A 15951-nucleotide genomic window follows, 5' to 3' on the forward strand; every position below is an offset into this window, starting at 1 on the left:
GGTCATGTTTTGTGATCACTTGTCTAGGCAATTAGAAGAATGATATGTTAATAATTGGTATTAATGAGTGTAAGTTTCCAAGTGTGATGCAGGATGGGGAACTTAAGTGAATAAATTTGGGACAGTCTGTAAACTCTGGGAAAGGTAGGTATTATGGTGGAATGTCAGGGTGTGTGTGTGTGTGTGTGTGTGTGTGTGTGTGTGTGTGTGTGTGTGTGTGTGTGTGTGTGTGTGTGTGTGTGTGTGTGTGTGTGTGTGTGTGTGTGTGTGTGTGTGTGTGTGTGTGTGTGTGTGTGTGTGTGTGTACTGTTAAGCAATGACATACAGGTTTTAAAGTCCATTTCTTGTTTTCCCCTCACAGATGGCGAAGTGGGTCAGGGTCCCTCCTGCATGCAGTCTGATGTTGGCGTCCATACAGACACTGAAAATTATGATAGGTGTGTTGAGGCACAGGCTGGGTTGTCCAAGGCCGAAACTGCACCATCGTTTGACATCCCGTTATCCACCCCATCCCCGCACACAGTCACAGTGCCTATAGATACCCCATCACCAGTGGCCATAGCAGAGGGATAGTTGGCGGTTGATGGCAGTGCACAGGACAGTGTGGTATCTATGGCTGCTGTGTCTGGACACAGAAGCCATAGCCAGATGTCTGTCAGGGTACCACATAGGCAGATGTACAGGTGTGCTCGTGGGAGGGCCACTGGTCATTGTGCCCCTGACAGAAGTGCCACATCTGGTACCCCCAGACACATGTTTCAGACTGTCATGTAGGTGCAGGCATGTATGGAACGGTGTACCAGACAGGGTCTGAGGCTGCAAGGGGCTGCTTTTTTAGCTGTAAGTGACAACATCCGTGATCTTGCAGGTGCCCCCCATTATTACACAGAAGTCATGGATAGACGGTGGGGTGAGATGGTGGGCCTCCTCAACTGTGGATTGTCCGTGCTAGAGCATGTGGTGGGAGTGGTGTGACGCCCATGTGGACGTAGGCCAGCAACACCAACATTTGGAGGTCGACATGGACGTACAAGGACACCAAGCCACTCCCATAGTGGCAGTACCAGCCCCATCACTGCAGGTGGGTGCTGTCCACACCACACCACAGCAGGCCATGTGCACATGGCCCTGGCCAGTCCCAGGAGGGACCTGGTTCCAATGGACATATGTCATTATCAGGGGAGAGTAGCATATTGAGGCTTCTACCCGGACGTGCCAGTGGAACCACTGGCAGGCACAGTTCCTGTATCCATGGCCAGAGGTGGTGAACTGCACACCCTGCTGGGTATGGTTTGCAGATGTCCAACAAACACCTGTATAGAGCAGCCACATAGCAGAACAGTGTGAATGCATACTCACACACAATATAACCACACCTAGGGCAACCCCATACCTACACACATCACATCACCATGGCCATATCAGTAATTAAAGTCCCTCACTCACACACATGGTGTCAAACGTATTGCCCAGCCTAGGTCTCTGACAAACCAACAACACACCCTGTGCATATGATGATGTCTGTGCCACATCCCTGTCATCCATAACATCAATGCAGGGACAGGCTAGTATGGTTCTAATGCACACGGTGACTATACTGCAGTGTACCAATGTACTGCTGTGTAACATGTTGTCAGCAGTAATGTTTAAGGCTTACATGTCAGGTAGTGCCGCTGTCCATCCATGATGCATTATAGCTGTTAGTAACACTGAGTGATTGTGGTCTCCATAATGTTATCCATTTGTGTTGTTATTGTCCATGTGTCAGCAGGAGGATGGTCTGCTGTCATATCTCACAAGGGGTATGGCACTGTGGTGACACCTTGGCTGTGGCATATTCTGGGTACAGGTGAAGACATGTCACAGGTCTGTGTAAGAGTTACTGCCTGTGCCACATGGCCGATAGGTCTGGGGGTGGTGTATACAGGTGAGTGCATGGTGGCTGCTGTTAGCAGCCCTTCTACAGTGGACAATGGTAGCTGTACTGGGTGGTACACACCACATGTTTGTGTATAACACACACACAGACTTAGGTGTTGATGCACTACACAGAGAATACTGTAAACATGGATGTATGTACCTGTGCAAGGAATCCATTGTAACCTATGTAATTCCACCAAGACAGACTACGCAGAACAACACATTGTGGAATAAGCAGTCCGCTAGTTTAATGTCACTGACGATGGTACCAGCAGGGTATATGTCCCCTTCCCCAATGTAGTGCAATCCTCAACACAGTAAACATATGTGCTGGTGTGGGTGGCACACGCCTACCCTTTGGAGGGTGAGAGGTGCTGTAGAAACACAGATAGTGTGATAGACAAATATATAACCTGTTAACATGAACTGTACAGTATTACGGCCAGCTACATGGGGGGCTACACTCAACAGTAACTGCAATGATGTTGGCTGTGTCTGCAGCAGCCACACCCAGCTACATATACCAACCCCAGTATCGCTGCACACCTATACAGTGGGGAAGAGGCCATTTACACAGCTAACAGTAGTTGTGATGGAATGTATGTCCACAAGATGATACCTGTGACATGTTAGAATATGGCACACAGTTCATGGACAGATGATCCCCTGGGACATGTATATTCTGCAACCTGAAGTAGATCCCTCCACTTACATAGCCAAACTAGAAGCAAAGCTCTCTCCAGCCAAGATTGTGCTAGACAGTCAAGAGGAGAAGGCTAACACCTACACTACACCTCAAGCAACATATAGCCCTTCAAAACCCATACCATCAACACCCACACATAGCAGCACTAAACCCACATATGCAGAGCACCTTAACATTAACCTGTCCAAGCAACAAGGACCTCCGAAGCTGAAATGCAAACACCAGTCACAACCAAAGTGACACATAGCGCACAACACCAATGTGCCACTCAACAACAATCCCTAAGGCAAGAAAATGTACCCAAGACTTTAGTCATAGACAGCTCTATAGTCAGTCACACTGATGTCTCACTCACCAGGCTGAACAATTATAAAATTACAGTCAGCTGCCTGTCAGGTGCCAGGAACCGCCACATAATGCATGCACTCAAGTCACTCCACACAAATACAAATATGACTCTGTCATTGTCCATGTTGGAGTGAATGACTTGAGATGTACCTCCCTGGACTACATGAAAAGAGACATGGGAGAGCTCTCAGATCATGTGGCCCAGGCAGGTATGACCCTAGCCCTAAGTAGCATCCTGCCTTCGCCCAGAATGATACCAGAGTATAAGGACAAAATGATTGACTTCAACAACTGGCAAAGCTTCTGGTGTCATTCAAAGGGGATTCAGTATCTGTCTGCCTGGGATGACATGATCAACAAACCACAATGTTTTGCCAGAGATGGTCTGCACATGTGACCCCTGGGATTCAGGTTACTGGCTAAAGCTCTTGCCACCCTTATAGTGCCTTTTTTAGGCAAGTTTCAAAGGACAAAACCACCACCGTAACAGATACAAGCATGAAAAATCTGAAGATAATGCTTCTCAATGATAGAAGTCTAAACCTCAAAATGCACTCTCTCAAGGCACTCCTGAAAATGGAGCACATCGATATCTGTGCATTAATTGAGACCTGGTTCAAGTCTCCAGAGAGCACCCCTGCAATACCAGGCTACAACTCTTACCAAACTTTTTGGCCACCAAACCAAGACAGAAACACTAAAGGTGGAGGAGTGTCCATATTCACCAAGGATATTCATACCTCCAGGCTAGTTGCCCAATGCAATGCATCTGAAATTCTCCAGGTGCAACTAACACTAGGTAATACTACAATCCAAATTGTAGCTTGCTACAGATCCCCCACCATGCCCCAAGATTCTCACTACACCTTTCTAAACATACTGGAAAATATTAAGATACAACCAAATACCCTAATACTGGGTGATTTCAACTACCCTGCCATTAACTGGGAAAACTACTCGGGCACCAACACCTTTTCACAATGGTTCTTGGAATTCATAAATTCCAATGGCCTGGATCAACTAATCCATTGTCCCACCAGGGGCTCCAATATCCTAGACCTGATCATTACTAACATGGGAGATAGATGCTCCACATCAGTTGTCACTCCCTCATTGGTCACGTGACCATAAGCTAATCACCCTTGACATCCACATCCCACCCCCACCCCCAGTAAGGAAACCTCTGTAAAAAAATTCTCCAAAGCCAACTTCATACTACTCAAGTCAGAAGTGACAAACTTCATGACACCCATGCAGACGGGAGCTGAAAGTTTGACTGCTGAATCCTACACTAAGCCACTGTATAAGCACATCCACTCATGCATGAATCATGCCATCCCAAATAGAACCAAGGCACTCTCCTCCAAAAAAAGGAAGCCAATCTGGTGGTCCCCTGCCATAAACAAACTATACAACAGAAGGAAGAAACCGTTGCAGAAAAGAGGAAAATCCCAGGATGCAAAAAACTCCCTTACCAGCCTCAGTAAGAAGCTGAGAACCCTCATAAAATCCTCCAAAGCAAGTTACAAAAATAAAATTGCTAAAGATTCCAAAGACAGCCACAAGGCATTTTATAGTTATGTCAAGAATCTAAATGGCAATGCTCAGATCTGCTCTGAGCTACAACAGAATGGCATTAAATATACTGATCCCAAGGATATTGCCAATATCCTGGCAGATCAATTTAGTGTCAACTTCACCCCCTTCTTACCCCCTAAAGGGCCCATCTCAATACCAAAAGATTGTAATATTCCAGTAATCACGGCCACACAGGAAGAAACTGCACTCTCCAAAGCTAAGAATACAGCATCCATGGGACCAGATGACATCCCGGGCTGTGTACTACATGAACTACAAAATGAACTGGCACCTCACCTAAGTGTCATGTTAAATCATAGCCTCACCTCAGGCTTTGTGCCCACAGGGTGGTGCACAGCTACAGATATCCCTCTCCACAAAGGGGGATCCACCTTGAATCCTGGGAACTACTGTCCCATCAGTCTGATGAGCCTGATCTGCAAGGTCATGGAACGCATTATCATGGAACATATAAACAAAGACATTGGCAACCTTCAAACACTTGACCCACTCAGTTTGGGTTTGTGAAGGGCCAATCTTGTCTCCTGAATCTGATTGACTTCTTCAAATCAGTCTCCAGAGCTGTGGAGGGGGGTAAGGAGGTCCACAAAGCCTATCTGGACCTCTCCAAGGCCTTTGACACCATTCCACACTCTGGAATCATAGATAAACTTACTAAGCTGGGCATAAATCCCTACATCACTCGATGGGTTGCCAACTGGCTTACTGATAGAGCCCAGACTGTAAAAGTAGCCGACTCCAAATCCAGCTCCAGACAGGTGACAAGTGGAGTACCTCAGGGTTCAGTCCTGGGACTGCACTTGTTTAACATCTACTTCTCTGGAGTACAGGCCAACACTAAGGGACTCTGGCTAGCAAAGTTTGCAGATGACTGCAAGCTGAGAGCCATTATCGAATCCCCAAATGATGTGAATATTCTACAAAAGAGCCTTACAGAAGCAGATGTTTGGTGCCAGAGCCATGGGCTCAAGCTTAATGCCAATAAATGTACAGTTATCCCTTTTGGGAAAAAACATTTACCCATTAATTACCACATAGGTGACAGTACACTAAACACCGAAAGTGTGATGAGAGACTTAGGGACACATGGACAGTGGTCTCACCTTTGATAACCACATCGCCACAACAGTCAGGAAATCCTTATATGTGGTACACCTCATCACTAAAGGCTTTTCATCCAGAAAAATGGAGGTCATTGTCCCACTGTACTCATCGCTCATTAGACCCATTATAGAGTACAATGCCCTATTTGGTATGTACCTCACAAGACATCTGCAACAGCTGGAAAGGCCACAGAAATACCTCACTAAAAGAATCACAGGCATAAAGCAGATGCCCTACGATGACCGTCTAAAAAAACTTCAGCTATACTCTGTGGCATATCATCGACTCAGTGGTGATCTCTGCTTAACATACAAGGTCACGTCAAATCCTGAGCTGTTGGACATGCTCCACTTAAAGAAATCCCAATCCCTCAAAGCCAAACGCTCCAGGGATCTAAACCTTGTCATCACAATGAACAAAACATGCTGGATGGATAGGTTCATGACCCAGAGCTTCTCCATACTCTGGAATAGACTGCCCATACATGTCAAGCAGAGCACCTCCTTGGCCCTCTTCAAAAGGAACCTTGACGATTGGATGGGAGATAGGAAATTTACCTCGTGGATCACGTCAGTCGCCCTGCTAGACAGGGGTCCAGGGAAATAAATATTGTGGGAAGAAATATCATGGGAATTGTTATAGCTAGGCTTGTATAGGCCCTAGGGCCAATAGGCTAGTACCAACCTATGAACCTATGAACATACATGCACACTCTTACTTGGCAACACTGGGACTAGACCCCTACCTAGGTATGTAGTGCTACTGATGTATGTGGCTTTAATTGCACACACCACACAGCTTTTAGGATGAGGTGTGTTCCAGGTTACATGTTGCATGCAGAACATCCCCAGGCATGTACAGCATGGCATGGGGAATGTAATGGTTGCATATGGGACAATACATAGTGTGACATACCATCTTATACACATTGACAAACACATAAAAGTCAGACACACATCCAAGAGACCTGTGCCTATCAGTGCTAACTACCTTGTCAATGTGTCTAATCTGTTATAGGTAGGTTGCACACAGCACATGCATAACTGGGCTGGACAGTGTTATCAGTTACCTGTATGGTTGATGGTGACAGTGGTCACCATACAGTGGTACATGGGACATGTACTGGGGGTACCATGGTGTAATGACAGTACACCCAGCACCCACACCCCACTGTGGATAATTTACACACTGGAATCCATGATGACACTCTGACATACCCATAACACATTGACCAGGACTGCAATACAACCCCTTGTCCATCCCAAGAGTGCTACTACAGGGATATGCATCTAATGCACATGCCACAGGCATAGTATGGTGATGCATTGTCATGCCTCTCCTATGGACAGCAACATCACTATCCCTAATACTGTGTGGAAATGCATATTGTAATAGGAGTATGTGGCCTCGGAATGCTGTACCCTACATACATACACACATACACACACTTGCCAGAACTCAGTGGGTATCCCATGCCTATCAACCCATTTGTACAACAGTGTTGTGCTGGTACTGCAAGGCCCAGGTAGCCCTTAGGGAGAGGAGTGTAACAAGGTTCATGTAATGTCCAATACAATAGCAGCCACATCTAACTATGGCAATGACTGGTGCGGTAGGTGTTGAGGGCCTCAGGGTATTCCCAACTACAGGTCTAATAACACACAGACACTGATATTCTCAGTAATGCACATGTACACATTTGTTAGTACTGGGGTTCATCATTGAAAGTATTCATAGGTGTGCACCTGGCTATTGCTCATGTAGAGAGGGGAAGTGTAGGGGATGTGTGTACAGTGGTATCATGCCATTTACCATGTGCCAGCAGGCCATCTATCTACAGACATCACTGTGGTGACCCTCAGGGTGAGAGTGAAATGCATCAGTCAATCCTCTGGGTGCCTCCTGCAGAGGGCCGGTGAGGTGCTCCAGTTAACATGTATGCAACATGTATTACATAACATGATTAGTGTCTTGGAGACCTGTACCTAAGCTTGTTCTGTTGACTGTGGTAGTGCAGCTGAGGTATCCATGGCATGTGGTGCATACAGGGTGTTGAGTCCTATCTGTGCCACTTATAACACAGCTGGGCAGACATGTCAGTATCAGTCAAGCATAGATTGTCTGTACATATCCAAGATGGATACCTGACATCTGCACATCTGTACAGGGACTGGTAGACAGCTCACCCACTAGCTATGCAGTAGGATGAATGTGTTGACAGATAGATGTCTGACACTGATAGGTATGCCATTACTACATGATGGCAGCCCTCACTGACGTGCTATACAGACAGTAGTTTATAGTTATTTTCCACATGTCAGATCATTATCCAGTAGGAAATATATAATGTGATACAGCTTACACACCAGGAACATGGCAGTAAGGACTCAGAGTCCATCTATGCATGCAGGGGTGTCTGTTTCTAGTAATACAATTAGCAATCTATTCTTGCTTGGGAAAGCACTGTCAACAGTAGTAACGTAATGATACACTACATGCCAGTGTGACTGCATATAATCTGGGATACTACCATTGTAAGTAACACATTTACATGGATAAGAGTGTTATATAAGCCATATATACTCAATAGTCCCAGACAGGAGACTCACACCCCTTGCTACTGTAATGACAGCACATAGACACATATGTACATGGCATTACATAGACTTATTACAGATGTCATTACCCTGCTATGTTATCAGCCTGGGATGTGAGCACTGGTTAGCAGGGCTGAATCATGCTGAGCAGGTGTCAGCATTTCTGCAATATAACAGCTAATCACATTTACTCACTGGTAAGCAAAACCTACATGGTGTAAGTGTCCTTACATTTAACCGTACCTTAGCACTGCTTAGGTTCACACAAACCCATGCAGACACACTTAAAGCTGCTCAAAACTGCCTTAACCACTCTGTATCCAACAGCCCTTGTTCTGCCCAGCAACAAAACAACAGCCCTTGCAGGTCTTGAACCCAGGACCCTATACATTATAGTCACAACAGTTAACCACGACACCATGACAGCTGTGAAGACAATTGTTTTTCCAATATATCTGTCAGTACACATACTGAATAATATAGAACAATTGCTGTGACTTCTACAATTGTGTAGTACTTGTTAATGATATTACTGTTGCATCACATGTTATGTCTAAATATACACATATCAGATGCATACAGTGAGATACATCTGGGAAGGTATACACAACAGTAATGTTTACACATGACAAGGCTATGGATGTATACATACACATATATAGATATATGTCTACATGTACATATATATGTATTTATACACATCTGTATAGTGCATCATATATATGGCCATATATACATCTCTCTGTATATATATATATATATATATATATATATATATATATATATATATATTATATATATATATATATATATATATATATATATATATATATATATATAGATAGATAGATATATAGATATATATATGGCTGGGTCTACTTCAGAAGATCGACAGACCATTTCATCTACATTCATTTGGTTGACAGCTCATTTGGTCAACAACCAGTATTCAAGGCACTTAACAGGGATTTGCCCCCCCCCAATGTTGTGCGACCCTGGAATTGATATGTATATATAGTTGGGGAGTGTGGGGGGCACAGCCCCCCACCTATTTTCATTTAAAAGCATGAAAATAAAAGAAAATCTACACATTTTAAACGTAAATAGGTGGGGGCTTCGGCCCCCACACCCCCCATTGTGGGGGGCTGTGCCCCCCACACCCCCCTAACTATATATAACAACTCCAGGGTCGCACAACATTGGGGAGGGGGGCAAATCCATGTTAAGTGCCTTGAATACTGGTTGTCGACCAAATGAGCTGTCGGCCAAATGTGTTTTGATCAAATGGTCTGTCGATCTTCTGAAGTAGACCCATATATATATATATATATATATATATATATATATTTATGTTGATATATATATGTAGATATTTAAAACTATATGTGCATATATATCTTTATATCTGTATATGTGTAAACATATATAGATGTGTTTATATATATATATATATATATATATATATATATATATATATATATATATATATATATATATGTGTGTGTGTGTATATATATGTACATATATATCCATATATGTATGTAGATATGTATGTATATATATATCTATATATATATATATATATATATATATATATATATATATATATATATATATATATATATATACATATATATATATATATATACATATATGTTTACCATATGTCCAGAACATGGAGTGGAGTCATACCTCAGCATCAACAGTTTCAACCTCTCAGTGCAAGCGGATGTCATGTATGTATTGCAGGCATATATGTAAACTGTTGCTACTGTAACAGGGATTGCCTTAACAGACATGTTGTGTATGGGAGGTCACATCTGCTATTGACATGTACACCATCAGTTACCGACACACATCCTAAGGTCATCATAGTACAGTACCACTGATATCACAGTAATGATCCTGTGTACTACAGCAGAGATATGATCAATATATCTGGACAGTCCGGCACTCTCTGGTCAATCCAGAGGTATACACAGATCCCCTTAGTGAGAGACATGTGGATCAAGCTTGATAATGTTGGATGTTAACAGCCATGTACATGGGTATATCACGTAAATAATGGACTACATATGCCCACACAGTTTATGCATTCACACACCCCTGTCTGTCCTGACACATAATAACTGGTGTTGCAGAGGTCACATGGCCACATACGACCCACTAGTTAGTGACACACATCTGTACACCATCTCACTGCTTTGTCAGAAATACATGACAGTTATGGTGGCCCGGCAGCAGTACATCTGGCAAATATCTGGACATAACATTACAATGTGTAATTATACTAAGCTGCTAGGCATGTAACAAAGCACTGTGTAAACTACAGGCAGACTGCCACAACACTGGCCTACATTTCTTATGAGGGAATACGCATGTACCTGCAAATATAGCAGGCTCTACAGGCATGTCACAGCACAGAGTAGGACACCTGTGTGAAAGTGTATACCCACAACCAGTGTGAACACAGCCACAGCCACATATGATTAGAAAGCTTAACATTACAGTCTGATCAACACAATCCTCCTATGTGTCACTCACACACTAACCCTATATATATATATATATATATATATATATATATATATATATATATATATATATAAATATATATATAAATATATATATATATATATATATATATATATATATATATATATATATATATATACTGGGCCATGACACAATGTGGTCCGATGCCTGTCTGTGGAATGTTATATGTGTGTGTTTGGCCCTACAAACATGTAAGCCAATAGGGTACCATACACTGGAGCAGCATGTAACATCAGATAGAACAGGGCCAAGAACTATGACATCTACCACAGTCTGTACACAGGCCAAGGTACATATTCGCAATACACATACTGTCAACAATCACCATAAATACACAGACCTCAGTACTGTACACACGACCACAGAATGTCCAGGTTATGTCTTCAAATATAACCCCTACTATACATAACATGTATAGCTGTCTGATATCTGACTGGCTTTGTTATCAGGTATGATGTCAATAAATAATGGTGTACAGAACATATGCACCTCTTACTGCATGACATATGTACATAGGTTGACAGACTTGTAGCTGGAGTCACAAACAGTGGGCCAATATTGGCATGTTGCTGTGATAACCTCATACATTTACTGTTGTAACAGGGTTTGTTGTGGCATATGTTCTATGAGGGATATGAAGTCAGTAACTCTCATGGCTGTCACCATGTATTGACTGCAATCCTCAGACTATGCTTCTGCAATTATAAGATAGGTGATCTGTGAGTAACACTAGAAACATAAGACTCCAAACACTGGCCAGTCTGCAGATAACCCTACAGGTTGGAGTTTCCTCAAACACATAACACTGTCATGACAGGTATTAAATCATGTAGACCATCCATATCCACACAAACCCTGTTAAACCAACATTACTCCAAATGCAGAAGAGCAACACTTACATTCTGTAGTCATGTCTGGAACATCTCCCTCCTGGTTGGTGGCCTGTCACCACAGTGTATGTTGTTAGAGGTATATCCCATTATCATCTGTGATGCTGTTTGCCAAACACCACCATGAAGTCCTACTCACAGTGAAAGAAAAGGGCCAACACCCACATGATGTTCCTAGTTATAGGAGTGAGTTTCCATGCAATTGGCTATGGGAATGTTACCACAGCTGTTCCACATACAATCAGCTAGTGGGGGAGTGCAATTCATGCAGAGGCCATCAGCTGGTCATGAGCATCACTTACAAAACACAAGCTGCTGCCTAAGCAAAGCAGGTGCACTTCTCCACATCTACCAGAAAAGGAGTGAGAGAGACAGACAGAGACAAAGTAAGACAGGGAGGGGGTGGGAGAGTAAAACCTAAGCATGTTTGGGTCACACACTTACCAGTACAGGGTTTCAAACCCCTGCCTGACTATTTATTGCTATCACATGTCTATGCAGTTATTGCATGTGCCACAGAGCTTACATTTTGAGGAGCTGTCCAAAGGTATATTCGATGGTGAGTGACATCAGCAACAGTGCTAATGGAGGGATAAGGTAGGTGTAGTACACATGCTTGTCCACATGAACAGGTGTCAAGGTCAACACAGCCACACTCTCTCAGGGACTCACACACATTATCACAGTTGGCAGGGTCAGGATTAGACTTCCTAACTAGCTAGTTTGCCACAATACAGTAATACGCAGGTATCACATGCACCACAGGGGTTATCAAGATGATATATGAGCAAAGGGTATGTCAAGGTGTCTGACATCAGAAGGCATGCTTCAGTAGGCCAATGGGAGGTGTAGTGATTGTGAATGGTGTCCAAATCATTATACTCCACACACACACACACACACACACACACACACACACACACACACACACAGATTTGCCAGTACTGACATGCATAGGTGCATTGATTCACAGGTGTGTAGTGGTTGACTGTGGCAGAAGGTTGTACAAGGCTAGGTAAAGGATATACCTTGGTATCAGGTCACATGACAATGGTCTGCAGTGTGGCTCAGGGGTGTAGTGTCTGGATTGGTCCACACAGGTGGGTATTGTATTCACCATCCAGTCATCTGGGTTACTATTGTGGGTGGCCAGTGCTGTGCAATGCTTGCCATGTATGTGTTCTATATTCCATAACATGGACAGTGTCTGGGATGTGCACAGGTCCCACATGCATGTTCTGTGACATGTGGAAGTGTACCTGGGGTGTCTGGGGCATGTTGTGTAGACAGGTTGTTATTATCAGATATGCCATTCCTGACCTCATGTCTGGACTGGCAATGAACATCAGGTTGACCCTGCGCCTACATTGACAGCATGATACTGGTATTCCCTGGTGTCAGTGACATCTGTCCATACAGGGCATGTGTATAAGGCATGGTATGTCCTTTGTGGGTTACATTTACTGGCTCTACAGTTGTTGCAGGTGTCCAGTGGGGAGCATAACGAAGGAGCACTGTATGCAATGAGTTGCCTATTGTAGGGATAGCAAACCAAGCAAAAAACAAAACACCAAGAAAACCACTGAAAACAGAAATGCAGCAGAGGATAAGGAATGTCTCTGAACCACTCCAGTTGAAGTACTTCACAAATCATGAATCCAATAAGATACAAAGGGCCAAATTCATGAAGGCTTGCACGTAGTCTAAGAGTAGAGTAAGACTCCATGCAGCCAACATGTCCGCCGAGCGATCCAGGAACAGCCGGTAGGGGCATGCAACAGAGCTCTCAAAATGAGTCCTACACGGACAGGGCTTGGATATGCAAATTTCCTCAATTGCAGGTGAAAGCTATGCAAATGAGGTAAATTTGCGATCCAGGAAACCCGAACTTGTCTGAGTAGTAGTGTTATTTGCAGAAATGTACTCAGTTGACAACTGAGTACGGTTCTGCAAATAGCAAAACGGAGCCGTGCCAGCTCTAAAAAAGGATACATTTACATGCGGAAGCATGCCAATGGCCAAAAATTTGGCCATTGGCAACGTTCAGTGATGCAAAATAAAAATAAAATAACTTTTTTTTTTTCATCCTGATCTCTGGGATTTAAGCGTAGTGCAGTGTTGCACAAACACACAGTGCCCTAAAAAACAGAAACTCAATAATTAAGATCCACAAATGTGGATTTTATTGCTAATATGAATTTACAATGTAAGGGAATGGCAGGCTGAAGACAACATGGCCATCGAGTAGAGGTTGCTAAGGAGGGAAGCTCAGTCTAAGAGATGTAACCAAGCATTAGTAGGCAATCTTATGCAAATGAGGGTTAGGAAAGTGAATCGCAAGTTTACATAGCAAATGAGCACAGTCAGTGGAGTGTAGGAGTAGGATAAGGGGAGTAACAGAGTAGAAGATAGGTGACATCACGAGAGGGGTATGTATGAAAGAAGTGAAGCTCATTGGAGCAGAGTGACATGTGTCAGTTGTCATTTACAGATCATTGAAAGAGGTGTGTCAACAGGTAGGCTAGGTAAAGGCAAGAAATCGAAGGTGTATGCTGTGGATAACACTAAAGTTTCTTGCTGAGTGTGTATGTGCACGCACTGCACTCCCAAAAACCCGCAGTAAGACTGTGTGTGCTGCAACCATGGAGTAACGCTTAATAAGGCTGAAGCAAGCATGTATAAGGCTGTTGATATTGTTGTAAGCGTTTTAACAAGAATAAGCAAGTTTTAGTCCATGTAAGCATGTGTGCGTGCATGTGAGTTGCTGTGCGTGTGTTTGTGCTTGTGTGCACGGCGCTGCCCCCCGAGGAAACAGAAAGGAAAAAGGAAGCACAACAAATAGTGGGAAGTTACCAGGGAGTACTAGCAGAGCTAGCAGGTGAAAACAATCAGAATCAGGCAATTACAGAGGCAGTACACTAGCCCAGCCCAGCCCAGCACTTAAAACTCTGCAAACAACAGTCCATTATGTTTCTCTCAAGAGACACTGCAACACTGCAGTAAGCTAATAGAAGTGAAAACTGAAAAAGCTTTACTGAGACAAAGAAATGTTAGGGGCTGCCATTGCTGTTATAAGGCAACATATGCAACATGCTGAGGGTAGTGACAATGCAAATGCTGCTGGACAACCCACAGTGAGGAGACGGAGAAGAGTGTACAGGCCCAGGGTAATCTACCAGGGACTACATGAGCTTGAGATAGTGGAGCGCTATAGAGTGGACAGAGGCCTCTTGTAGCAAATTGTTGAGCTGTGCAGGCCATGCCTCACACACAGAACCAACAGAGGGGAACCCATCCCAGTGGAAACCAAGGTATGTGTTGGCCTAAGAATATTAGCAACAGGTACCTTCCAGAGACCAACTGGTGATATGATGGGGATATCACAGGCATCGGCATCCATGGTACTGCACCAGTTCCTGGACACCATGTCAGCACATGTCGGTGATCATGTATACTTCCCCAGTTCCCATGAGGTATTAGCCAGCAATATGCATCTCTTCCAGCAAATAGCAAAATACCCTGAGGTAGTGGGTGCAATAGACTGCATGCACATACGCATCAAAGCACCAGCCGGTGAGCAGGGTAGGGTCTACTTCAACCGCAAGGGCTTCCACTCCATCAACTACCAGGTCATGTGTGATGCCCAGGGCATAATACCGAATGTGTGTGCTGGCTGCCCTGGAAGCTACCATGATTCCCATATCTGGCATTTGACGCAGCTGTACCAGATATTTGCCAATGGGGACATCCCACATGCTCACCTAGTGGGGGATGCTGGCTATGCACTGGAGCCGTGGCTGATGACACCCATCAGAAATGCACACACACCTGAACAGGAATGCCATAATGAGGCACACGCACAAACACGAAATGTAATCGATCGTGTGTTTGGCCTGCTCAAGTCATGGTTCCAGTGCCTGGACACATCTGGTAGAGCCTTGCAGTACTCACCAACTACATGTACCCAAATTGTCATGGTATGTGCTATGCTACTTAATATGACCTTGCGAAAACAGCTGCAGCAGGACCAGCATAGGCCCGGGCCAAACAGCCCCCCACCATTGCCAAGGCCATCACAGGCAGAGCGTGACTCGGAGGAGGAACAACCTGAGCCTGCCCCAGTAGGCAGAAGGAGGCATACCCAGTATGCTTTGGCCTTGGCAAAGAGGCAACGCATAGCACATACACTGGCTCAGTAGGAACTCTGGAAATGACACCTCTCTTTGACTCG

Source organism: Protopterus annectens, chromosome 5.part1 (assembly GCF_019279795.1).
Source record: "Protopterus annectens isolate FY-2018-M chromosome 5.part1, PAN1.0, whole genome shotgun sequence".
Taxonomy (NCBI): Eukaryota; Metazoa; Chordata; order Ceratodontiformes; family Protopteridae; genus Protopterus; species Protopterus annectens.